At 41.1% G+C, this 26,473-nt stretch overlaps 1 protein-coding gene and 1 long non-coding RNA gene across 4 annotated transcripts in view; one reads left to right on the top strand and one right to left on the bottom strand.

Moving 5' to 3' along the window:
• The window catches only part of LOC123353264, an 84,046-nt gene extending 59,045 nt beyond the window's left edge, over positions 1 to 25,001 (bottom strand). The window contains exons 1-3 of the long non-coding RNA XR_006574444.1: positions 24,121 to 25,001; positions 14,481 to 14,633; positions 14,034 to 14,167 (exon numbers count right to left, since the gene is read on the bottom strand). This is a non-coding gene — a long non-coding RNA (uncharacterized LOC123353264). The remainder of the gene's footprint in view (positions 1 to 14,033; positions 14,168 to 14,480; positions 14,634 to 24,120) is intronic.
• Positions 25,002 to 25,383: 382 nt separating this feature from the next.
• Positions 25,384 to 26,473, top strand: part of PAFAH1B1 (platelet activating factor acetylhydrolase 1b regulatory subunit 1) — a 56,562-nt gene continuing 55,472 nt past the window's right edge. Inside the window, exon 1 of one of the 3 annotated variants that reach the window (XM_044993688.1) lies at positions 25,384 to 25,688. The gene's annotated coding sequence lies outside the window, so the exon portion shown is untranslated. Of the gene's footprint in view, positions 25,689 to 25,810; positions 25,861 to 26,323; positions 26,420 to 26,473 lie in introns of those variants that run through there. The other 2 variants (XM_044993690.1, XM_044993689.1) reach the window with 2 other exon arrangements.

Below are 26,473 nucleotides of genomic sequence, written 5' to 3'. Positions count from 1 at the left end.
CTGGTGTAACTGAGATCAGATTCAGACCCTGAGAGCATCTGCCTCCACTGCCTTGTACCTGGTGTCATGCCCTCATCTGTGAAATGGGAGTGCTAAATGGTGCATTCTGATTCGGTAGTATTTTACATTCATTTTGCACAGATGTAAAGAATTCCACAAGGTTCAATGCAGTGGAGAATCAGACTCAAAGCATGCAAGCACGGGGTCAGTAAGACTTCAGCAGTATATTGCCAACCCAACCTAGGTGACCGAAAATCACCTGATTGGCCGAAAATCCTGAGTTTTAATTAATTAAATAATATTAATAATTAATAATAAATGTAGAGGGGTTTCGTTTATCTTCAGTTTTTTGAGGAGTTAGGCTACATCAAATAGCGAGAGACTCGTAATATCAGAAGAGTTGGCACACTGCTTCTGGGTTCTATTCCCAACTCTGCCATTGACTCACTTTCTGATTTTGTACAAGTCACTTAAAATCTCTCTACTTTAGTCACTTAAAATCTCTCTACTTCTGTCCATGGGCATAATAATACTTTAATACTTCACAAGGAATGTTGTAAGAATCCGTTAATTAAAGTTTATAAATGGCTTTGGGATCCTTGGATGGAACACACTAGACAAGTCCTGAGTACACTGATAATTCTTATATTCTAGGAAATGCTTGGTATTCCACCAGTGAGTGACATAGGCAAATGTAATGTACTCCAGCTCATCTCCTAACCCAGACGTCATTTCCAACAAGTAACCAGCAATTATGATGTGGCTGAAAGCCATGGGTCAGAGTCACCCAGGTTTGCTCTGACTTTCACAAGGGTAAACTCAGGCAAAGGGCTTTAAAGTTTACTATGGAGGATGAGGTTGCACTGACAGAAAACTGCTGCAACCTTCCTTCTGCAAGGTCGGTGGGGGCATCTCATAGCAAATAGACAGAGCCCCAAAAGTTAGAACTGCCCTAGCTGGGAAGAGGGCATGGCAAGGCCAGCCACAGGATGCTATGATTCAGCACATCCCATCAGCCACTAGTAGGGCTTGTATGAATCCAGAGCTAGAAACCAAAGTTACTCTCCTCAGTGGAAAACTCTCAGGAATGGCAACAACAGCAACACCACCTATCTTCTATTGTAAATCAGGAGGATTAACTGGCAAAGAGAGGCGTAAGTTACACCTCCCTGTCTGGTGATTCTGTCATGGAGATCTTCTCCATGGTGCACAGCAAGATGTGGAGCCCACCTGTCTCCATGCCTCTCTTAACAGCCTACTGCCGGGTTGGAATCTGTTTAGGGGCTTCCAGGGCCTGAGGCAAAGCTAACTGAATTCAGTGGTAGTGCCCAAATCAGGCCCTTCATGAGTATATTAGGACCCACCAGCATTAACTATAACTCACATAAAAACAATACAGGAGTCCCGGTCATTACAGCTTATTTTTCTATCTCTCATGCTTCATTAGGTATTCTCACATCTGTTATAACACAGCACAGTGAACAACTTAAATAATGGATGATGGACTGCTCTCTATTCACCATCCCTTATTTTTTTAAATAGAGACCTAACATCCAATTTTTTTAATCGATCAAAAGCAATTAAAATATTTTTTCCAAATAATTCAAGTGAGACTGAATAATGTAAAGATAAATCCTAGAATTATGATTCTGTATGAAATATGTTTATTCTGAGTCTACTAACTCAGTATCAGAGGGGTAGCCGTGTTAGTCTGGATCTGTAAAAAGCGACAAAGCGTCCTGTGGCACCTTATAGACTAACAGACGTATTGGAGCATAAGCTTTCATGAGTGAATACCCACTTCGTCAGATGCATGGGGTATACACCCACGAAAGCTCATGCTCCAATACATCTGTTAGTCTATAAGGTGCCACAGGACTCTTTGTCGCTTTTTACTAACTCAGTGACTCTCAAAACAGTTCAAAGGTCATTTATTATCATGATAATTTATGACCTAATATCATTTATCAGGTTTCCTTAACTGATGGAATATACCTAATTTGCTACACCAGAAAAAAGGAAATTTTCCATAATCTGGTTAATTGATCCAAAAGATTAGCCCTTATGATGCTATGCAGAACATTCCTCATAGTATCAAAGGCAGGAAATCTGAAATAATTTCCCACAACAGGAGATGCATATATTTATTGTGGAGTGAGATGAGAAAGAAAGAGAGAAGGTTAATATTGGAATAACTGCCACAAAACATGGATCTATATTCTCATTTACATTAAGCCTCTTTACACCACTGTAAAAGGACCTTGAAGTGAGTGTAAATGTAAATTACGCCCATTACAACACCAGAGCGGTGGGTTAAGTGATTTTAGAGTCAATGAGAATCAGGCCCCAATGGACTAGATCCTCAACAGGTATAAATCAGCATAGCTCTATTGAAGTCAATAGAGCTATGCCATTATAGTTCATCTGAGGATATGGCCCACTGGAAAGAATTAACTTGTTTCTGGAATATTTAACATGCACTGTAAGTTTCCCACCATGCATTGCAGTTTAGATTATTATTTTTTTAATCCTTTACACTGCAAATGATTTTTTTCCAATTACAAGTGTGTTATGATGAGGTATTGTGGTATTTTAAATTTTGCCTACTAATATAATTAATAGCTAATATCAGGTTTTTCTGTTCATTAACGTGGGTTTGAAAATAATGTACTTTGTTAATTGCAATCTTTGTACAAAAATTAAATTGCTGATTGAAATATATAGGGTCAAATTCATCTCTGGAGTAACTTCATTAATATTAACCAGAGATTAATTTGTTTCTTCTAGCTTCTTGTCCCATTGAAGGCAATGGAAGACTTTCCACTGACTAGTCAATGGAAAATGTACCAATCAGTGCAGAGAAACTGTTTTTTCTAGGGAGCCAGATTCTCAGCTGGTATAAAATGGCATATCTCCGTTGATATCAAACAAGTGAGGGTTTTTGCTCTAGATATGGAGTGTTTTTGTCTTTTGATTTTACAAAAGTTAAAACTAATTAAAAGAAGCATACTGCACATCTAAGTAATTCATCTCAAATAACGATAGCACCTGGGAAATTTTCATTGAGGGCTAGCTTAGCAACTAAGAAGTTATTAGCTTTAAAATGTATATTGAAAAATAGCATATTGGCTTAGCAGATGTGGTTACTCCTGGGAGGGTTTCTTTTCATATAAGAAAGAAATTACAAAATTTGGTCCAATTTTCTGGATATTTATAAAACAATAGAATCATAGTGCTGCAAAGGACTTTGAGAGGTCAATCAGTCTAGCCCCTTGCACTAAGGCAGCACCAAGTATCCCTCCTGGACCATCCCTGAGGGGTGTTTGTCTAACCTGTTCTTAAAAACCTCCCGTGACAGGGATTCCATAATTCCCTTGGTAACCTATTCTAGTACTTAACTATCCTTATGGTTAGAATGTTTTTCCTAATATCTAACCTAAATCTCCCTTGCTGTAGATTAAGCTGATTACTTCTCATATTACCTTCAGTGGACATGGAGAACAATTGACCTATCACAGACCTATCACATCAACATATTTGAAGACTGTCATCAGTCTGTTATGACCAGTTCAGTTCATGGATATTCTCTCTCTCTGTGTGTACATTTATTGTTACTTAATTTTATATATGTATATTAATATAGTTTATTGAAAGCATATGTGAAAGAAAGAAAAAGAAAGAAAGAAAGAAAGAAAGAAAGAAAGAAAGAAAGAAAGAAAGAAAGAAACTTTAGTTCCATTGCTGATTTGTCATTTTAAATATCCCTTTTACTCTTTTGTCATAGGCACAGTATCCAAGTCATAGACAGCACAACAGAGGTGAAAAACAAATGCTTTTACTCACCCATAACATACCTAAGTTCAAGTTAGATTTCACAAGAAGACATTAACAAAGTACAGTGGCTGTGTGAGCTTCCAAGTCCCTATGCTTCCCTGGAATTAGCCTACTTATCCTTTGTAGCTTTTTTGTCACTTATCTTAATACAGCCATAATTAGAGAAAGATTCTTTTTCTAGTTTGAAGGTAGGAGAAACTATTTTAAGTAGCCGTATTAAATTAGTAAAGCTAGGATGCCTTCCCAGTTAAAAATGTCCTTATTTCAGTCAAATGTATGATTTTCTTTGATCTACACTTGAGAAGGTATCAGGAATCAATTATTGCCATTGAGAGAGCATATATTGGCAGCTTCTATGCCTACCTTTGAGCAATGTCTCTCTACTATGCAAACCTGTACCAGGAAAAATGCTGTCATACATGCTTTAAATGATTTCTTAGAAGCGACCAAGAGACTCTCTCACCTCTGTTTTTTCTGTGCTTGATGATTTTCCTGCTGAAGAAATGCAAGGCTTAAATATCATCCTATCAGGCCAAATTAATGCCCTCTGTAACTCCACTAAAGTAAAAAAGTTATACCAGCATTGAATTTAGTTAATTATGGGCTGGCTCCTGAGCCTCCTCTGGCATCACAAAAAAATTATAAAGCTGGAGGATCCAAACCACATAAGATTGCCTTTGCCTACGAGAATTCACAGCATACAGCAGCCATAGTCCCTATGCTTCAGCAATCCCCAGCTTTTGAAATGGCCCCTTGGAAGCTGTGATCAGTTGGTCATAATTAGGAGCAGCTCTGATGGGGGACTGGCCCAATCCTCAGCCAGCTCTGGCATTTGAGATGCATAAAGCTCCATCCCCTGGTCTTGCATTTATTGCAGTTTGGACAGACTGTAAGATCTAGGCCTTGACATTTACTAGGTAAGCAGAATGAATACAACTTACAAGCTCATCACAACATGCACCTTGCAGAGTTCGCTACAAATGTTCCTTTCATAGGGGAGGGAATCAAGGGTCTGTAGATGAGTCAGGAATCCAAGCCACACAGATCCCAAGGATCTGATAGAAATGGATGTTCTAGCCATATAGATGGGCCCCCTTCCTATCTGGCAGCAGGATTCCCCCAGCAGCCATACTACCACTGGCCACTCTAGCCACACCTGTATGGTAAATCCCATGCCACAAGGCTGGTTTGGGGGCTTTACAGTCTTGTTTGACTTGAATTTGCTCTCTTTTATGCCTCACAGCTGATGGGAGCACACAAATTTTAATTTTTTTTTAAAAGCCAGTGATTTTATTTAATTCTCTCTTTCAGGTGCCAAAATATCAAGCTACAGCTGTCTATTGCTCTCCTGTGCTCTGTGACTGTATCTCCCAGAGACTGAACTGCTAAGCTACTAGGTAACAGTTCACTGGCCCAGAGATCCTCCCAGTGCTTTCAGCTGGCTCAGCTCTTTTTGCGAGGAGAGTGCTTTCTATTTTTCTGACTGGTGATGCATCCCCGTCACATTATTTTTTAATCTTCAACTGGTAAAGGGCTGCTGAACACATGCAAGGCTCATTTCCAAGCATGACATTTAGCACTACGAGTAGTTTATTTCCTCCACCTTACATGTCAGTGGGATTCTTGTTGCTTTTATCTAACAGGATTTAAAGGTTCACTGTCGTGGACAATGATGGCAGCAATTGTGGGGCAAAGAGGGGAGATTAAAACTTTCAATCAACATTTAGGACTATTTCAGTAGCGTGCATAGGTGCCAACTCTGGGAAAAATTAGTGGGTGCTCTGTACCCACCGGCAGCCAAGCTCCTCTCACCCCCTGCCCCACCTCCTCCTCCTCCCCTGAGTGCGCCACGCCCCCGCTCTTCCACCTACCTCCCAAGCGATTCCCGCCCGGCTGCCGCCAAACACCTGTTTGGCAGCACTGGCATGCTCTGGGAGGCAGGGAGGAGCGGGAACATGGCGCACTCAGGGGAGAAGTGGTGAGGCCCGGGCGGGGATTTGGGGAAGGGGTTGGAATGGGGGCAGGGAAGGGATGAGAAGAGGCGGGCAGGGGTGGGGCCTCATGGAAGGGGTGGAGTGGGGGTGTGGCCAGTGGTAGAGGGGGGTGTTGAGCACCCACGGGAAAAGAGGGGAAGTCAGCGCGTCTGGTAGCATGTACAGACTATTATCTGATGTAGCTGCTGCTAGTACTGACCATGAGAGGTGCTGAGCACTTGCAATTTCCACTGGCTTCAGTGAGAGCTGTGGGCGCTCAGCATCTTACAGGATCAGACCCAATATTGCCCCCTCTACTCTTCATTATTGTGTCTCTTTACAGCCCTGCTCAGTAGTGGCTTCTTGTCTCTGGTGTTCTCTGGCAGTTGCTGAGCCAGGAGCATGCACACACAAAGCTGTAGATCACTTTAAGAGTTTGTTTTCATTTAACTGACCTACTGGTACAAGAATAGATCTATACACTATAATAGATACAGTATGTGTAAGTAATGACTGATAATGCTATCAAGGTCTTTTCCTAGAATATAGGGATTAAAGCACCTCATTAAGTGTACAGGATTCTGCCTAGCATAATGTAGTACTACTTCAGGACAACTATTTAAGATAGCCAGAAAACAATTATGCTCTGTGAGAACTAGGATGATCCCTGAATGTCCTCATCTTCACTGACCTCACACTTGGTAAAGCAACCCCCATCCTTCCATGTATTTATACCTGCTCCTGTATTTTTCACTTCATGCATCCGATGAAGTGGGTTCTAGCCCCTGAAAACTTATGCCCAAATAAACTCTAAGGTGCCACAAGGACTCCTCGTTGCTTTTGCAGATACAGACTAACATGGCTACCACTCTGAAACCATTCAGATTTTTGTCATCCCTTTAGACTAGTGCTTAGACATTACAGCAGCGGACACCATAGAAAAATCTAAAATAGATTATATTTGATTTCTGAGTACCAAACAAATCACAGAGGAGACAAACATAATTAATTGGTGCACAGAAGGACTAACTCATAGGGAAAAATTCCATGAAACCTTGAAAAAAGGTGATCTGTATCATGTACCTAAGGAGGCACATGTAATGATCTAGTAGGTAACATATTCTAATGGACTGAGTGGGGCTTTCAGTCAGAAACTCCTGAGTATCAGGCAGGGAGGTTTTTTTTCTTGATAATTTGTTTGCAGGCATCTAAGACGTCAAAGCTGGTTTCCAACAAGAAAAAATGGTCCTCCCAGTTTTGAGGGTGTGGTCTCATTCTCTCAAATGAAAATCTTGTTAGTCTTACTCTAGATGAATGGCTCAAAACTATGAGAGGTGGTTGTTATGGAAAAATGAATGCAGCAATTACGTACCCAGCAAAATAGTCAGAGCACAAAGAGATACTTAGACATTTGGTTACCATTTATTCAATGCTCAAAGTACATTTGCCTGCAAAAAATCCAGCTCACCCGTCCAATTTTTTTTACTATTAACATTTGATAGACATGCCTGGTTTGTTAATTATGTATAATCAGAGAATTCACTCAATGTAATAAAACCACTAGAAATGACATGTCAGGGGTAGTATAAAGATGCTCACTCTGTATTATAGTAACACCCTATTAAATAGAGAGATCTGATTGTATTATAGTATACTGTTTCTCTAAACAAAAGCTCACTGTTGTAATTATTAGTGTATTGTCTGTGATTTTACGTAGCTAGGATTTGTACACTGGGTAAAACTTTCTAAATAAAGACAGTTTTAAAAAAAAGAAATCTTGCTGTTGCTTGGATTGGCTAAAGGCATTTCTCTGCATTTGGACTATTACATTAGGATTTCTCACTTAGAGCCCAATCCTGGTAACGTGAAAGTCAATGGCAAAACTGACATAAATTGTCTTCCGTGGTACAGGGTTGGGCTGTTTGAAAGTCACATTATTTCTCACAAATGGCAAGTAAGGTTGTAAGGGAAAAACAGATTTCACTTTTATAGTTGTTGGGTTTTTCTTAACTCATCTAGATAGATCCTAACAGCACTCTCTGGCCTGTCTGACTTCTTGTCTGAATCACTCTAGGGCAGATGGCCAAGGGCAATTATGTACATTCATGCTTCAGAAACAAGCTCTCAGGATGGGATTTAAGAGATGTGTAAGTCTTGTGCTGGCCTCCTGGACAGAGCCGATTGTGAACCTCTTACAGCTGCAAGTAGGTATGTTCCCTGCTTGTGCTACTACTCATGATGGTCATAATTAAATTTCTTACTAGGTGCCTTATTGTCAAACTAGTTTCCCCTAGAGTTGTTTCTTGCACTTCTGTCAATTAGTCACTTCTCACAAACACAATAACATCTTTAAAGCAGAGTTTCCAACTCTATCCAAAATGGAAGATATATCTTTCAAAGTTGTGCTGCACATCACCTGTTTGATGAGTTATCTACATTCCCCGACTCAATGTCACAAATCGGTAAAATAATTGAATCGTATATCCAGAATCCAAAGCAAGATCTATATTGGGAGAAATGACTTTGCAACTGAAGAGATGATACATACTCTTCATATTTACATAATTCTCATTCTCTGACTTGTCAGGCTCTACCTCTTTGGTTGTTTTTGGTTTTTCCAAACACCTCCTTAAAATGGAAAACTAATTCTTAAAACAAAGAAAGAAAAGTGCAGCTCAATAAATACATTTTAGATGTGTACTCTATATTGGATGCCTTCAGTCAATACATATGACATCAATAAATCCTATACTTTGTAACCCATCAGAAAGCTCAGGAAAGATGTTGTATTGTCTTGTGGTGTAAAATGTCAAAAATGATCTAATTTAATATAGCTTTCACAGAGCCTGTTTAATGAAAAAGCTGCCATACAAGATAAAGAAGAGACTACAGATAACACGAGGAAGCCTGAAAATGGGGACAGAGAAAATTCTCCAAGCCCAATGTATCCCACTGGGATTCTATAAAGGAACCCAAGAGTAGTTGATTCCTATTTCTGAAGAATTATTAAACCTGCCTCTTAATCAGACATTTCTAAATAAGAACTCTCCTTATGTATTATAACAATTTCCAACCAAGGGTCTGAATATGCTTTTACAAACAGTAGTGAATTAGGCCTAATCACAATACCCCTCTGTAATTTTTATAATTTTAGTGTCAAATATTGTCCCTAGTTATAGCTGTGCATCACCACTGGACAAACCAATGAGGTTAGAATTCTGTTGTTCATAGTGTTAATTCTGCTGCTGAGACCACCATACCATGTCTCTCTCAATTTATTAAATAATGTATCGAACACAAATATATTGAAACTATCTGAGACAGTCTCACTATTACCCACTTAATAATATCTTTAATACTTATAAACTGAAACTATGTAATAAATATTCTAACTACTGCCTACCACTGATGGTAGCTATACCAGAGCACAGAGGATACAATATAGAACCAAGGAGAATTTCATCCTTGGAGAGGTTCATCCTTTTCCAAAGGGTTCTTTTATCAGGGCCAAACATTTTGCATATTTCAATGTGTCTCTTTATAATTATATATATTGAGATAGTAAGGTTATTGATTGTGGTAAATCAGACATTTAGGACTTGATGCTGAGAAAGCATTTGAGCCAGTAGAACGTGTATTCGTGTTGAAGTCCCACTATAAAAAAACTTGAAGCAGAGACCAATTAGTTAATGGCTCTGTCTACCACAGTCAACGGGAGTTTTGTCACTGATTTCTAAAAGAACTTTTCAACACTTTGTTAATTTCTATGGTGCTGTCTATCAAAGCATGGAAACAAACTTGCTTTTATAAACGTGAACCAAATATTTAAGCTTTTTTACAGGTGAGGAAAGTGAGGTACAAAGAGGTTAAAAGACTTGCCCAAAGTAACACAGGCATTAGCAGATCAAGGCATAGAATCATAGAATGGGAAGGGACCTCATCTAGTCCAGTCCCTCTACACTCAAGGCAGGACTAAATATTATCTACCATCCCTGACAGGTGTTTGTCCAACCTGCTCTTAAAAGCCCCAATGACGGAGATTCCACAACCTGCCTAGGCAATTTATTCCAGTGCTTAACCACTCTGACAATTTTTCCTAATGTCCAACCTAACCCCCCCTTGCTGCAATTTAAGCTCATTGCTTCTTGTCTTATCCTCAGAGGTTAAGAGCAACAATTTTTTCTGCCTCCTCCTTGTAACACCCTTTTATATACTTGAAAACTGTTATCAAGTCCCCTCTCAGTCTTCTCTTCTCCAGACTTAACAAACCCAATTTTTTCAACCTTCCCTCATAGGTCATGTTTTCTAGACCTTTCATCATTTTTGTTGATCCTCTCTGGACTTTCTCCAATTTGTCCACATCTTTCCTGAAATGCGGCACCCAGAACTGAACACAATACTCCAGCTGAAGCCTAACCAGCGCGGAGTAGAGTGGAAGAATTACTTCTTGTGTCTTGCTTACAATACTCCTGCTAATACATCCCAGAATGATGTTTGCTTTTTTTGCAACAGCGTTACACTGTTAGCTCATATTTAGCTTGTGATCCATTATGACCTCAAGATCCCTTTCCGCAGTACTCCTTCCTAGGCAGTCATTTTCCATTTTGTAGGTGTGCAACTGTTTGTTCCTTCCTAAGGCCTGGTCTACACTAGGACTTTAAATCGAATTTAGCAGCGTTAATTCGAATTAACCGCTCAACCGTCCACACCAGGAAGCCGTTTAATTCGACCTAGAGGGCTCTTTAGTTCGAATTCGGTACTCCACCCCGACGAGGGGAGTAGCGCTAAATTCGACATGGCTATCTCGAATTAGGCTAGGTGTGGATGCAAATCGAACTTACTAGCTCCGGGAGCTATCCCACAGTGCACCACTCTGTTGACGCTCTGGACAGCAGTCCAAGCTTGGATTCTCTGACCAGCCACACAGGAAACGACCCGGGAAAATTTGAATTCCTTTTCCTGTCTGGGCACTTTGAATCTGATGTCCTGGTTGGACATCGGGGCGAGCTCAGCAGCACCTGCAACGATGCAGAGCTCTCCAGCAGAGGAGTCCATGCAATCCCAGAATAGAAAGAGGTCCCCAGCATGGACAGACCGTGAAGTCCTGGATCTGATCACTGTGTGGGGCGATGAGTCTGTGCTTTCGGAGCTGCGCTCCAACAAACGGAATGCAAAGACCTACGAGAAGGTCTCCAAAGCCATGGCACTCAGAGGATACAGCCGGGATACAACGCAGTGCCGCGTGAAAATCAAGGACCTGAGACAAGGCTACCAAAAAGTCAGAGCGGCAAACGGACGCTCCGGAGCACAGCCCCAGACATGCCGCTTCTACGAGGCACTGCATGCCATTCTATGCGGTCCCACCAGTCCGTGCTTGTTTCCCGGGCCCAGAATCGCCGTTCCACACCATGAACTTGACCCATTGCCACCATGATCTCCACTGCGCGGCGTACCCTGCTTTGTGAGAGGTCTGCGCCACTCTGTGACTTCCTGTCCTCACCGCGCTGCCGGAGCCTCCTCGCCCGATTTCTCAGCAGCTGACTGTGGAAGAGGTGGACGATAAGGTGCGAGGAGTTGACAACGGCCATAAGTGCAGCGATGATCGCAGCGGGCTCCATGCTCGCAGTGCTGTGGCGTCCGAGCTGTAACCGACCAGAGAAGGGCGCGAACAGATTTCCCGCCGGCGCTTTCAAGGAGAGAGGGCGGGAGTGACGGTTCAATGATGACAGTTACCCAAAACCACCCTCGACACATTTTTTCCCCCAGCAGGCATTGGGGGCTCTACCCAGCATTCCACTGGGCAGCGGGGACTGCGGGAACTGTGGGATAGCTTCCCACAGTGCACCGCTTCCAAAGTCGACGCTGGCCCCGTTACTGTGGACTCAGACAGTCGAATTAGTGTATTTAATGTGGATACACAAATTCGACTTCATAAGGTCGATTCCACAAATTCGAATTAAGTAGATTTGAAGTAGTCTTGTAGTGTAGACGTACCCTAAGTGGAGCACTTTGCATTTGTCCTTATTGAATTTCATCCTATTTACTTCAGACCATTTCTCCAGTTTGTCCAAATCATTTTGAATTTTAAACCTATCCTCCAAAAGAACCTCATGGAACCATGATCACATTTATCACACTAGTTCACATGTTAATTGCTAGACAATACTCCCAAACCTATCTGATTCTGCATTCCTGTTCTCTGGTGGTATTCAACAGGATTGCTCCCTTTTCCTAATGTTATTTATTTGAGTAACAGAAATTTTGGTTTGAACTAGAACAAATTAGAATGAGCTTATTTAGTTGCCACGATCATTTATAATCTCTGCCCTTGAACTATTGAATCCATGAGGTACCGTGGCTTTTGCCACCCCTGTAAATATAAAAGTAAAACTAGAAAGTCTAGTAAAATCATTTCACTCACTAGAGAAGGTCTAAAGTGCCTTTTCTATCCATTTAAAGTGCTAGACCATAAAGAAACATATCAGGGGAGTCAGTCAACTACTCTCTTTCTTCACAGTACCACTCAAGTTATGAGCCCATTTTCAGTACAGTCTCAGATGATTTATGTAGCTAGGAAAACAATCCTTTATCTAGATTCTCACATTCAAAAGAATGTATCAGAAAGACTTCTTTGTTTGTTTTTTCTCCCCCAATTTGCTCTTCTATAAGACTTTTTTTTATATGTTCAATCTAATGCTGGGAAAATGTATCTGGAGGATGAGAGAATTACAATAAACATAAGCCAATAATTCCCCCAGTTGCCTTAGGAGAAACATTTCTGTAATAGACTTTAAGATTTTTTATCTCTATCTCTGTCTCTCCCAGACAGCCAACTTAGTTTCCTCCATAGCCTTGTATTTGTAATAAGCCCCCATTCCCATTGCTGTTATCATTCTGACGGTAAATTACTGAGACCAGCGATTTTCTCTTCCCCACTGGACTTTTTACTCCATAGATTTTCTGCAAAAACAATGGCTTAAAGCACTCAGATTTTTTTCTTCCTTTACAACTTTCAATTCATTTGATTAAAAAGGGCGTACAATGACGGCTGGTGCCTCAGAGAGGCCCTCCTTCAGCACATGTTTTCGGCAATGTTATATTAATTAGAACTGTTCTCCAGAGATTCAAACCCGAGTGAAAAAGGCTACCTAAGCTTACTACTGTTTGTCCATTGGATACACTACAAAGAATGGCCAAATTCCACCAAAGCATGTAATTTGTAGCTGGTATGATATTCAAATAGCAGCATAACTAATTAACATTTTAATTTTCAGGAAACTTCATTTTAAGGCAATGCCAAATGTATAATTTCATTAGGGTGTGTGTGTGTTTGTGTTTGTGTGTATTTGTATAAGGGTTGTGCTTGGCATGTCCTATGTTTGTGACTCATAACATATTGTGAAACACCTAGCTCAGTGATTCTCAAACTTTTGTACTGGTGACCCCTTTCACATAGAAAGCCTCTGAGTGCGACCCCCCTTTATAAATTAAAAACACTTTTCAATATATTTAACACCATTATAAATGCTGGCAGCAAAGCAGGGTATGGAGTGGAGGATGATAGCTCATGACCCCCCACATAATAACCTCACGACCCCCTGAGGGGTCCTGACCCCCCCAGTTTGAGAACCCCTGACCTCGCTCTTGGCAGACAAGACAGCAACCTTCACTATTCTCATAGATACTACATCTTGATTAGAAGGAAAAATAGCCTAATCTGAACCATTTTTTAAAAAGTTGACACCCACCCTCTGTAGAAGAGAAGTGAACACTTGCTGCATATTTTAAACAGCTGTAACAACTGCTAGTCAGGCCCATAACACTCATGTCAGAAGTAGAAGAGAACTATACACATTTTTAGGGGGACTATATTCAGGGGTATTCAGATCTGAAAAACTTTAGTTCAGGTCCATTTCTTTTGAAAAGTACCCCAAATCTTTCTTAAAGTGATAAATCAACATGATATTTACAATACTGTTTTTCAAGGAAATGGTTTCGAAAATGCTATCCTTTATTTTCTACAAAATTTTGCAGATACTTAATATTTCAATTAACTATCAATCTTTTACAATAGGAGTGGGTGCATTTGCTAAACAACCATAGATGACATTCAAGGTCAGGAAAAGGGCGTTCCTTTTCTCTTCATTCTCAGGCAATAAATATTTGTATTTGAGAAAATTAGGAGATAAGAAAGGTTAGAAATTGCCACTCAGGTGGGCTACTCACCAGGCTACATGAAGATCTTAGAATCCGCACCATGAATTTCTTGTTACATTACTAATGACTTCAGCTGCAAAGATCACCTTTCTCTGGGGTAAGAAGCAATTCAGTCTTTATTCCAGCTAAGCCCTGTGCTGCTTCTGAGAAGAGTAAGAAAGACAGTTATGTCAAGGATATATATAGCAATTCTGAAAAGTTGATTATTGTCTACAGGTCTACTATACTGCAACAGTGGATATAGTTTAAACTTTATGCAACATTGTTCCATAAATAAAATTTATTTCTACATAAACAAGATATCCTTGCCCATTTTACTAGCAACACTTCAGATTATTGAATTGTATTTATTTAGTTTTCAGTTTTCTCATTTCACTCAGGTAGAGCATTGGAACTAAGTTAATCAGTTTCACTCCCAGTCAATTTATCTTTCTGGTTCTCCTGCACCAGCGTTACCTTGTTCTCTCTGGGTTCACAACACCACAGGGAATGACTGGAAGACTGTAATCTCTTCAGGGCAGGGACCATGTCCACCTCTGTGTTAGCAGAGTGTCTAGCATAGCGGACCCCGGCTTTAAAACATGATTGCTAATAGCCGTCCTGGCAACCCTGCAATAACAAATCAGTGTGTATGCTGAAAGTCTATTGGAGGAAAGAAAATTTCAGTTTGACAGCAGATTTCAGATTCCTAAGGCACATGAACAATAAAATAAAAGATAATAAAAATGATTAAAAATAACATGACAACAACTTTTAATATCAGAGTGAATGCAATGTGTTAGAATTAAAAAGCAAATATTTTTTAAATAAACTATCCTTTTCTGAATAATAATTACATAAAACTGAAACATTTTCATTTAATTTCACCTGCATTGTTTTATTATTTCTAGGAAAGGAACCCACTGAAATTAATTTACAAGGGACTCCGGATGGCGGCCGCAGTAGCAATACACACACATTATGAGTTACCATAATTAGCAGTGCGAGTTAAAGAATGAAAAAATATGCAACACATCCGCTGTATTTTTAATGATGTCTTAGACTCATTCAACAGAAAGATATATTCAACAGAAAAATGTCTCCTTTTAAACCTGGACCTATTAAAGGGGAAACCACTGTGACCAAAGGTCAACAGTAGAATATGAAAAGAACCTTTAAAAAAAAAAAAAGGTGTGGGCAGGGGAGAAACAACCCAGAAGGCACTTCAGTCCAAATCTGGGATAACTCTGGATTAAGAATGCTGTGATATTAGCCTGTGCTTTCCCCTCCTTTCATTCTACGACCTCACGCTAACATGCTTTGGATTATTTGCCTCCAAAACTTTTTACAAGTAAGTATTACAGTACCTTCTTTCTTATGACAAACAATTAATGATGCATCCTTACATCACTGTTTATAACAAGCTGGCCAAGCTGCTGTGTAAAAACTAATTTCCCCATACTAATTTTCCCCCTACTGTTACTCACACCTTCTTGTCAACTGTTTGAAATGGGCCACCTTCATTACCACTACAAAAGTGATTTTTTTCTTCCCTTGGTAGTCTACTGTTAATTGAATTGTCTCGTTAGATGGCACCCCCCCACACTTGGTAAGGCAACTCTCATCTTTTCAGGTACTATTTATATATACCTGCTACTGTATTTTCTGCTCCATGTATCTGATGAAGTGGGCCCTGGCCCATGAAAGCTTATGACCACATAAATTTGTTAGTCTATAAGGTGCCACAAGGACTCCTGTTTTTTTCTGACTAAAATGATTTATAATTCATGTGCTTGTTAAATGTGTACGTTTGATTGAAAAAGATGTCACTGAAATACAAGGAAGATTTGTACTTCCTTGTTTCCTAACTTTTATTCAGATTGCTCAGATTACATTGAACTTCACTTGTCGTGCGATCAGAGATATAACGCTAGGATTACGGAATTATCTATCCAGACATTGGGTGTCTGAGTTTTAAATAAGCTAGCTCCACAACTGAGTGATTTTATTATGCAAATCAGGTACACCTCTATCCCAATATAACGCTGTCCTCGGGAGCCAAAAAATCTTACCACATTATAGGTGAAACCGCGTTATATCGAACTTGCTTTGATCTGCCGGAGTGCACAGCTTCGCAAACCCCCCACCCCCAACCCGGAGCACTGCTTTATTGCATTATATACGAATTCATGTTTTATCGGGTCGCGCTATATCGGGATAGAGGTGTACCTGTGCCCACAAATGACCTTAATTAGCCATTTGAGGCTACGATTACCTAATTTACACGTACTTCCATAGTATTTGCATGCCCAAATTACCAGCATAATTGCACATATATTTTACAAGTAGAACTGAAAGCCTAACTACACCTCTACCTTGATATAACGTGACCTGATATAACATGAATTTGGATATAACATGGTAAATCAGTTCTCCATGGTGGGGGGGGGAGGAGGGCTGTGCACTCCAGGGGATCAAAGCAAGTTCGATATAACGCGGTTTCACCTATAACAAGGTAAGATTTTTTGGCTCCTGAGGACAGCATTATATCGAGGTAGAGGTGTAGTTTATGATATGTGTGTGCATATATGTGGTTTTACTGTACTTTTTATTAACAGAGCTTTGCATGTCACTGATAGTGTTAACTTTATTTTATAAAACTAAAAAGTGCAAAGGCAGTAGGAAATTTTGGAAATATGCAATGGAAGATTTTAATTTTTACTTATGTATTGGAATTACGGACTGTATATGGCACCTGTCAAACACTGCAGTCTCCTCACAAACACATGCAATTATCTCCCTACACTGGGGTTTGTTATAGCATTGCCTTAAAATGGGAAGACCAAGGCTTCTAATGGACAGTGCCTTAATATATGGAAATAAATGAATGTGCAGGTAAATCAGAAATCAACTTTTTTCTGTTGGAGGATATTGACAGGTATGCTATTGCAGGGAATGGTTAAATATAAGATACATTGCTGTTGTCTCTATGATATTTTTTGATTGGTCTGATAGTCCACTGAAAAATATTTTACCTACTAAACTGATCTAGTCATCCCACATGTCAGTTGAAAGTTCATGATACGATATTTGCTTCTTGCAACTAAGTTGAGCACCACCAATTTCCTCAGCAAAGCCAAAGATGGCAGCAAAATTGTATGGCTGAAACATACTGAACTTGATTTTACTGAGGCTATTACTCTGAGGTAAGTACATGGGCTCTTAAATTAGGAAGCAGAAAGGTACAAAAACATACAAAAATGATATAAATCTGGATACTAACATGTACTATGATGTAACATGCAAAATAAGCCCAACTAGCACAAGTATACCCCATCATAGGTCAGACCCACAGCTAGTAGAAATGTTAAATGAACATTTTTATTCATGTTAGATCTTCTATGCTCCCACCTTTCCCCTCATTTTTTGACAAGTTTGTGTTTTGGCCTAAAATTCATTGACGGTGCTCTTTTAAGCATAATTGAAAGAGAACTTCCACCAGCAACTTCTTTAAATAGAATATACTATCTCATTTTAGTTCCTTATAAGAACTGTAGATAGATGTCTGAATGTACTAAGTGAATTTCTTAATGTATGGAAATAAATGTCCACAGTTTATACTAAACATGAAAAGCTTCATCAAGGACAGTATGTTTGCGTCCAGATTTCACGGTGTCACCAATAAATACATACTTCCAACATTTGTAGGAATGACATTCCACAGTACTGGTGCCAAAGGAGGTTGAACTTTGCAATGTAGCAGAAAAGAGCTTACCACATCACGAAAGTACAAAGGAGACAGCAGAAGAATGGTGACTCACCATATGAGCCAGATTTACAGATGCTAGATAAAGTTGTACTTCAAAGGTGAGCAGCGAAGTTTATATAAAGTCCTTTGCTAGTGCAAGAACAATAAAATAGGACTGATAAGCTAATGAAACACTATTTGTAGCTGGACCTTTGTCCTTTAGCTTTAAAGACAATTTGCAGATTCTGAATCACCACGTGATTAAAAAAAAAAACAACAACCAGAAGATCCTAGCCACAAAATGCAAGCTGTTCAATCAAGGCAAAGAAAGAAAGAAATACACTCTTATTTGCATGAGCCATTTATGACACAGCAAGGGCTCACTAGCCTTGGCTATAACCACTGTGGAATAGAGGGCTATGAAATATTTGTACCAAAATGCAAAACATTGAAAGTAATGTGATTGTCATTCTTTATGAACTTGAAAATGAGCTCACTTCAGTCAAAAATTCCACTAGGCTGAGTGACGACTGCACAACACTGGGTCCATTTGCAGGTCCTCAGTGTTGGAACTCATTCTTAGTTTGCTAGAATCTGGATTTGCCAATCCTCCGCGGTGCTACAGAGCTCACTGAGTACTGTGTCTTAGCAACAAGACCATCATTCATCTTTTCCATTTCATTTTCCCATGCTTTTTAATTATGGCCAACAATTTTTACCGTATAACATCTCTTCGTCAATAGTTGGGACATAATGGTTTTGTTGTAAAGTGATGCTCTTGTTTTCAGGAAGGCCACTCTTGGTATCTTTAAAATATTCATAAATGTTATCTTTTGGAAAGCCTTTGTCTCTCTAACTGCTACATTGTGTCTTGCTTGAAAGCATATATTAGTCCCAGCTGCTGGTGCCCCTTACTGGAGGACACTCAGCAGAACAGAGAATGGCAAATGTATGCTTCCTCTGGCTGATGCACCACAGAAATGGGTGTTGGCATGAGACAAAAATGTCACCCCACCCACTGTGTTATATTCATCTCAGTATGGTGAAATAATACAGAGATGTCATAGAGTCTGCTCAGAGATGCCTACATGGACCTGGTCTATGGGATTAATACTCACCTTGCTCTAGATAGGGAATAAATTATTGTGACACAAATATTGCCATAACTAGCTGTCCATGTATGACACAGGGAAAATTAAGGTCTAGCAATGTCTCACCATTCAATTTAATGAGTCAATGGGCATGTCTACCTGTGTCATTACCTTTGTCTCCAACATATATCACATAAAATGAGGATTTCCTCATCTTCTCACTCACCAATAATTAGTGGCTTCTCTTGTGGTTTAAAGCAGGGCTTACTCTTCGAGCTATGCAAAATGTCCCATTTAACTGTTTTTTTCCCCATAAAATTTAATGTAAAAGGTTCTTGCAGTGTGTTTTGCAGGAATTCACAACCCTTGGAATATATCTTCAAAGCCACGACAATTACACCACTTACACATGGGTGTACTCCCTGTGGAAACAATTTAACCCAAAACCAGTGACAACATTCCTTCAGAGTCACTCTCAGTCTGGCTGCTGTTACCTCATGATATGAGCTAGACCACTTGTTGTTCAAGGCTTGTTATGTTGCCTCTGCCACTCAAGACAGAAATTATGCCACTCTGGCCATCCAAGTTGACTCCTGCCAAGTAGCAGCACAGGCCACTTGCACAAAAGTATGGAGGAACGCCTCACAGGTCATCTTCTAGGTCCAACTTCACCAACCCAGGGTCAGGCCTACCTGAGCTACCCTCTCAAGGACCAGCAAGACTCCCTGGAGCTCACTTTTCAAGGTACTTCAGGAACCGCTTTTGTTACTGGCATTGGGCCTCCAGCTGATTTTATCCACCTAGGAGAAGTACGGAGGTCAGTTACTGTTGTGTCTCCAACAGGCAGGCAATCTCCTCCATCCAGTTTCTTCACAGTAAAAAAAAGCAAGAGAGGGTTCCATCAGATAAACCTTGCCAGCTATCACTTCTGTTTCTACAGCTGTTTCTATAGCTGTTTTCTCTTTTGCTACCTCAATTTCCTATCAGTTCCAGGGGCCAAGTGCCTACCCGCATTCTCCACCAAGTTTAGGCCGCTGGCCTGTCTCCCCAACCCATGAAGGATTGGTGCCATGCCTAAAGCCATGCCGATTCTTTTTCTCAGGGCTTCATTCATTGATGACATCAACAATCTTCAACAAAACCTCAGAATAAACAGTTCAACATAAATCCAGGAGCTAAACCCTGGACTTTTGACTCAGCAGCTTCCTATCAGAGCCTCCATGCTCCCAGCAGCACTGTACCTCAGCTAACCCACTTGCTGGCTTTTATAATCATCTGATCCTTAGTTGATCAGTCTCACCTGAGAGGTAGCTGATCTGTTACAGATGAAGCTATGCCCAGTTCCCGTTAAAGGGCCAGTCACCCTATGACAGTATGTGTAATAATGGCCCTTACTAGATTTTTAATACCCATTTTAAAGATGTGTAAACTGAAGAACAGAGAGTTTAAGAAATTTCCCCAAATGCAAACAAAATCAGTGACAGAAGCCAGAAGAAAACCCAGGAGTCTTGAGTTCCAGCCCACTTTTCTAACCACTAGATGCAATCCTACCCTAATCCTAAATAATATTTCTAATAAAAATAACCTCTGAGTTTCCTATACGTTTCTATGAGCCAAACCCAGGGTATTTATCAAAGATCTGTGACTACCTCCAAACTCTGCCCAAACATAAATGTGGGGAAAGACCAAAAGTGACTGATGCAGGAGGCTTCATATGATGCAGAATTGACTTCTTTAGCAAGAACAGAATTTCCCCAAACCTTCATCTACTGATGCAGCATTTATAATGTAAATAATTTACCAAAATAAAAGAGGGCACCAAATGTGTGTGAGGCCAAGGTCAATACAGGCAAAATGTGGATAACACTCATTTAGGGACCTGAATAAAGTGACCGTTCAAAGCCAACATCTTCGATAGCAACAAATATTTTAGCCATTATATTTTGTTGCATACCCCAATACAGATGCTTTGTCATGCACATACATAAGCTAGTACAATAACTACCACAACTTTTGTTCATACATAACAATTAGTAAATATACATAAAGGACCAGTGGAAGGCACTTTCAATGTGCAAGGTTACTTTTGTAATTTAGCAAAATGAGTACCTACATATATATATAGATAGATTACAATAGATTATATATATAGATTACAATTTGGATTTACAATAAGGGAATACATAGATTATCTATCTATAATCTATCTATATAGCTATGTATTTCCTTCGATCTTATTGTAAATCTAAAGCTAGATCTTCAACCACAAATTATTTTGCTGCAATAATTTAAAAATATATAACAATACACCTACAATGTAACAGATAAGGCTATGCATGTCTGGAAAGGTATAAAATACAATGAGGAAGAGATCATTCTGAAGCATGGCTGTGTAATCTGTAAACATTTACTTTAGGAATAGGATGAAGACAAATTACAACAGACGGGCCCTAGTCACAACATTTGGATCTTGATACCAACTCAGAATTTGAGGGTATTCTAATCTGAGATCATGTTCTGGCCCATTATTAAAATACATTTTAGGGACCAAACGAAAGGTTTTAATCTAGTTCCAAAATTAGATGGTGTTTTGATTTGGGAGTTTGTTTCAGACCAAGATTAAATAATGAAAATTACAAGGAAGATAAAGCTGAGTAGTTTAGTATCACATTATTTACAGAGAAGTGTGATTTATTATTAGAACTCATGACTGGAAGTCAGAATACGTCCAACTCTGCTGCCTACTTTTACTTTGGAAAAGTCACAATCTTTCTGTGTCTCAAATTCCTCATCTGTAAAGTGGGGATAACAATATCTAGCTCATAAGGGTTTAAAGAGGCTTAATCCATGTTTGTGAAGTGCCTTGAGATTCTTAGATAAAAGTGTAAAATATTATTGGATGTATACCTCAAACAATATTTGATATAGAGTTATAATTCTCAAAAATTCCAAACCAGGTTCACCATTTTAATTCCAATATTCTTTCCAAACAAAACTATATATATATATATATGCTTTTGATTTACAGCATTAGTTCTAATCCTAAATTTCAATCTCTCTTTCTTCAAAGTGCCTGAACACAGGTTGCAATTAATGTAATGGGCAGATCCGATTTAACAATGAGATCAAGTGATGGTCATAGCAAATACGATACTGTCACTGGAAAAAAAAGTAAACAAACCGAAAAACCAGAAATGTGTTTTTTTTTCTAATTTCAGTTACTTGTGTCGTAGTCTTATATGTTACTTGCAATAATACTGGGTAAAAATATTCAAACAGAATTGTGATTGTGAAAATGGCAGTGTGCCTTTAATCCTCTTAAAATGTATACTTTACAACTAAAAACATGGGAAAATAATATTTATGTATTTACTGGGCACCAATAATATAGAAAACCTTATGGACCAAATTCAGGCCTGGTGTAAAATGGGTGGGACTATGGAGTTATGCCGGCCAACATGAGGGGTGATTTCATCTCTCTATAACATTTCCTGTAATAACAAGATTCTTTCTGCGTTTCAGCTTGATGTATTATAAGCAAGTGGTTGCACTGTGGTTGCACTGATTCTGTCTATTACCAGCTCAGCTTTGTCATTTACCCCACACAAGATATGTTTTTAAGCACCTATGTTAGAGTCTGCTGTCACTGACCCTCGGGCAAGCCAGTGAAGTCAATGGGGATTGCATGGGTCTAACAGGGCAGAATTTGGCTGTTGGGGTATCAATCCTGAGAAAGGAGTGTTGTAAATGGACAGAGCAGGGAACTGGGTCTTAGCTTTTATGCCCACTTCTGCTACTTACTTGCAGGAAACTAGTGGACAAGGCACACAAATCTCTCTGTGCCTCAGTTTACCTCCATGAAACATAGCTATCAACACTTACCTACTTCACAGGCACGTAGTGCAACTTAATTAACTAGTTTTTGTGAAGGACTTTGAGATGTTTGGCTGAAAGACTCTATTTAAGTGCCAAGTTTTATTACTGAGAGAGACAAGGTAGGTGAAGTAATATCTTTTATTGAACCAACTTCTGTTGGTGGAAGGGACAAGCTTTTTAGCGTCACAGAGCTCTTCCTCAGATCTGGAGAAGGTAACCAGAATGGCCAAGCTAAATACAAGATCAGACAGATTGTCTACCAACAGAAGTTGGTTTAATAAAAGATATTACCTCAGCTATCCTGTTTCTCTCATATCCTGGGACCAACATGGCTACAATAACACCACAGACAAGTATTATTACTCTCTCATATTGCTCTAGGGTGGTATGAGTGTATCTCAGCAGGATGTGCTGAGACTTGCCGAGTCGCTAGATCTCAAATCAAAAGGAGGTAAGGGTCATGAATGATGTGCATGCTTCTTTCAGATCTAGTGACCTTAGGTCCTGAGGGCAAGTTCATTTGTTAAAATACTGCTGATTCAGCAGCAGATTTCGCACAAGCCGGAATTAACATACCATGCCAATCCATCTCCTTGTGGTGAGACCAAATGCAACACCCACAAGAAAGGAACAGTGATGACTTAGCTCTAGGGATTTTTTCCACACAGCAGCTACCTCCAATGAAGATATTGCCATACCACATTGCAACTCACATCTACCTGAATGCTACTACCACTCCTTAGTTTCTTTCAATACTACTGTTTCCCAGATTTCTTCCCATTTAGTGTATGTTTCAAATTATTTTTCTCCATAGGTTTTAGAAATGTGTTCTATTTAAGATGTATTTTCCATGGTGGATTTAATTATGTTACCCTCTTTCTATATTGCTACCATCTTCGTGTCCCTTTTTAATATTTGTCTCTTCACAAGTATTTACAACTCTTCTCAGTTTAGCATCATTTGCAAATATTAAAATGATTTTAACTACATATTCCAGATCATTAACTAAAAGATTAATAAAAAATAACATTGAACCGCAAACTGAGCCCTGCAATACCCCCACCAGAACCCTCCCCACAACTGAATACAATGCTATTTATCATTACCTTGTGTTTATTGTCCTTGAACCAGTATTCAGTCTACAGGGTTCATATTCAATCCAATTTGAATACATTTTTCTAATAAGATTTTGTGAGTCTGCCTGATTTTTTGTCCCTTGGGATGTATACATGAGTGCACAAAAATGTGTGACTACTTTATGAGCACATTATTTGACATGCACCATGCAACCTCCATGACATCACTGCTCTGGGATCTGCACTAGCTGCCTCTTGTATTTAAAGTGAAATATAAGGTATTGATTTTGACCCATAAAGTCCTAAATGATCTAGGATTTTCCTACCTGAGATACTTCTTTTTACGTGCCATAGTGCTGGAGTTGAGATCAGTAGAGGCATCTGAGCTGGAGCCCCTCAATACAAAAAAGGAGGGAGCTGCTGGTTGGGCATTCTCCAGGGCTCCTCAGCTTTGGAATATACTCCCCTTTTTGGTCCAAAATAGCTCAACTCTGTTGCTTTTCCAGGCATGCTCCATAGCCCATTTCTCTGAGTGGATTTTTGGCAGAACTGAGGCTGACTTAATGGTAATGTGAGAAATGGAAGGTTCTAATCTGTAATATGCATGCAGACTAATAATTGTTATGTAGTGACCCATGCTCCAGTTTGACCTTCTTAATTATTTTCATGTTGTATTTATAATTACTGTCAAGGGTGTCTAGAGTTTCAGCTAGGCATTCTTTTATGTTGAATTTCAATCCAAATAAGTAAGTATACATAAATAAATGCATGGGCCCATGGCTGCATGCAAATCTATTGTTACATGTGCACACAAACTGGGATTTTGCACATGCATCTCTGGCAGTCTACTTGAAAATATGCACTTAACTAGACACTGGAGAGCAGTCACTTTCTGATCTGTGGGAGATAGTGTTGAGAGTGGGCATGGCAGGGAAGAGTTGTGTGGAACATCACAAGATAGTCCTCTCAAACTGACAACCCTATCTCTTTTGTGCAGGGCACAGGCGTTCTGTGGGTCTGGGAGTTGGATATGCTGAGAAACGGAGTGTGTGGTGTGGAGATGGGAATGGAGACTGATAGGGAGGAGGTTTGTGGGTCTGGGAATGAAGGTGTTTGGGGCTGGTAGATGCTGGAGACGGGGTGTGGGGGGCTGGGATGCTGGGGTTGGGAATGGATTTGCTGGGGGATGGGTGTGTGGGATGCTGGAGAATGGGGTGTGTGGGGCTGGGGTTGGGAATGGATTTGCTGGGGGATGGGGGTGTGGGATGCTGGAGAATGGGGTGTGTGGGGCTGGGGTTGGGAATGGATTTGCTGGGGGATGGGGGTGTGGGACTGGAAGACGCTGGAGGATGGGGTGAGTGGGGATGTGCTGGGGGATGGTGTTTGTGGGGCTGGCAGAGAGGACATACTGGGGGAAAGGGTGTGGGGGGCTGCTGGAGAATAGGATGTGGGCTGGAAGTGGGGGATGGGGCGTGTGGGAAAGGGCATGGGGGAGATAGTGGGACTTGGGCTAGGAGACGCTTGAAGAAGGGGCTGCCCGCGGTGCATGCCGGGAGAGGAGGCGGGCGCGATGCATGCCGGGAGGCGAGCCTCAGCTTTAGCTTCCCAAGATGGTCTCTAGGCTCCTGTCCCCGCCCTCCCTCCTGCACATGCGCAGTGAGTGCGGCGGGCCGAGCTGCTCCCTCCCTCCCTCCTGGCGGCCGGGGCGCTACTGACAGACCGAGGAGCCGGAGCGGCGGCGAGAGCCGGTCGGAGCCTGCCGAGACCCCCCCCTCCTCCCCCGCACCCCCTGTAGCGCCACCCCCACCCGCTCCACAGGGCTCGGCGCCGGTGCACGGGAGCGACGGGCGGCACCGGCCTCAGGGACCGAGGAGAAGCGGCGGCGGCGGCGCGGGTAAGGCCGTGTCCGGGGGAGAGCCCCTCTCCGCCCCCAGCATCCTCCCCCCCATCCATCCGCGAGCGGCGGTGCGAGCCGGGCCCTGCGGTCCGTGCGCCTCCCTCCGCCCCTGCCCCCTCCCTCCTTCTCTCCAGCTCGGCTCTCAAAATGGCTGCCGCGCCCGTTGGTGGTGAGGAGGGAGGGGGGGCAGGGCGAAGTGGGAGGACAAGGGGGGGCTCCCCTCCCCTTCTCCGCAGCGCTGGGGGCGCGAGGGGGGCAGCCCCCCCGTCACTGGGTCTCAGCCCCCCCGCCCGCGGTGATTTAACAAGAAAATAGGCCAAGGCGGGGGTGGGCCAGACAAGGGGTGGGGGAGAGACGTGCCCCTTCTGGGTGGGCTCCAGCCCCCTCTCTCTGGGGTCTCTTGCCCCCCCCCCCGCCTCTTCAGGCCTCTAGTTCTCCCCTTCCCCTAATGACTTAGCAAGAAACCAGCGAGGAGAAGACGGAGCTGATGGGCCGGATAGGAGACTGGTAGTAAAAAAAAAATAATTGAGGGTGGTGTGTGTTATATAAACTCTCCCTCGCTCCCCCCCCCCCCAAAAAAAATCCCTTAGAGGATCTAGTTTTGTTTTTTTCCTTCCCTTGTTCCTTTTGAGATTTGTTAGGTGGCCCAGATCTTCGGAACCAGCTGCAGCACTAACAACAAAACCAGGATTGCTACCAGAGAGGAGAGGTCTAGCCTTTTATTTTGGGTCAGTTTCCCACCCACCCCTACCTCCTTGCGGTGATTTAGTAAGGAAAAAAAA

Source organism: Mauremys mutica, chromosome 19 (genome assembly GCF_020497125.1).
Source record: "Mauremys mutica isolate MM-2020 ecotype Southern chromosome 19, ASM2049712v1, whole genome shotgun sequence".
NCBI classification, from domain to species: Eukaryota; Metazoa; Chordata; order Testudines; family Geoemydidae; genus Mauremys; species Mauremys mutica.
This window is presented reverse-complemented; position numbering and strand designations above follow the sequence as displayed.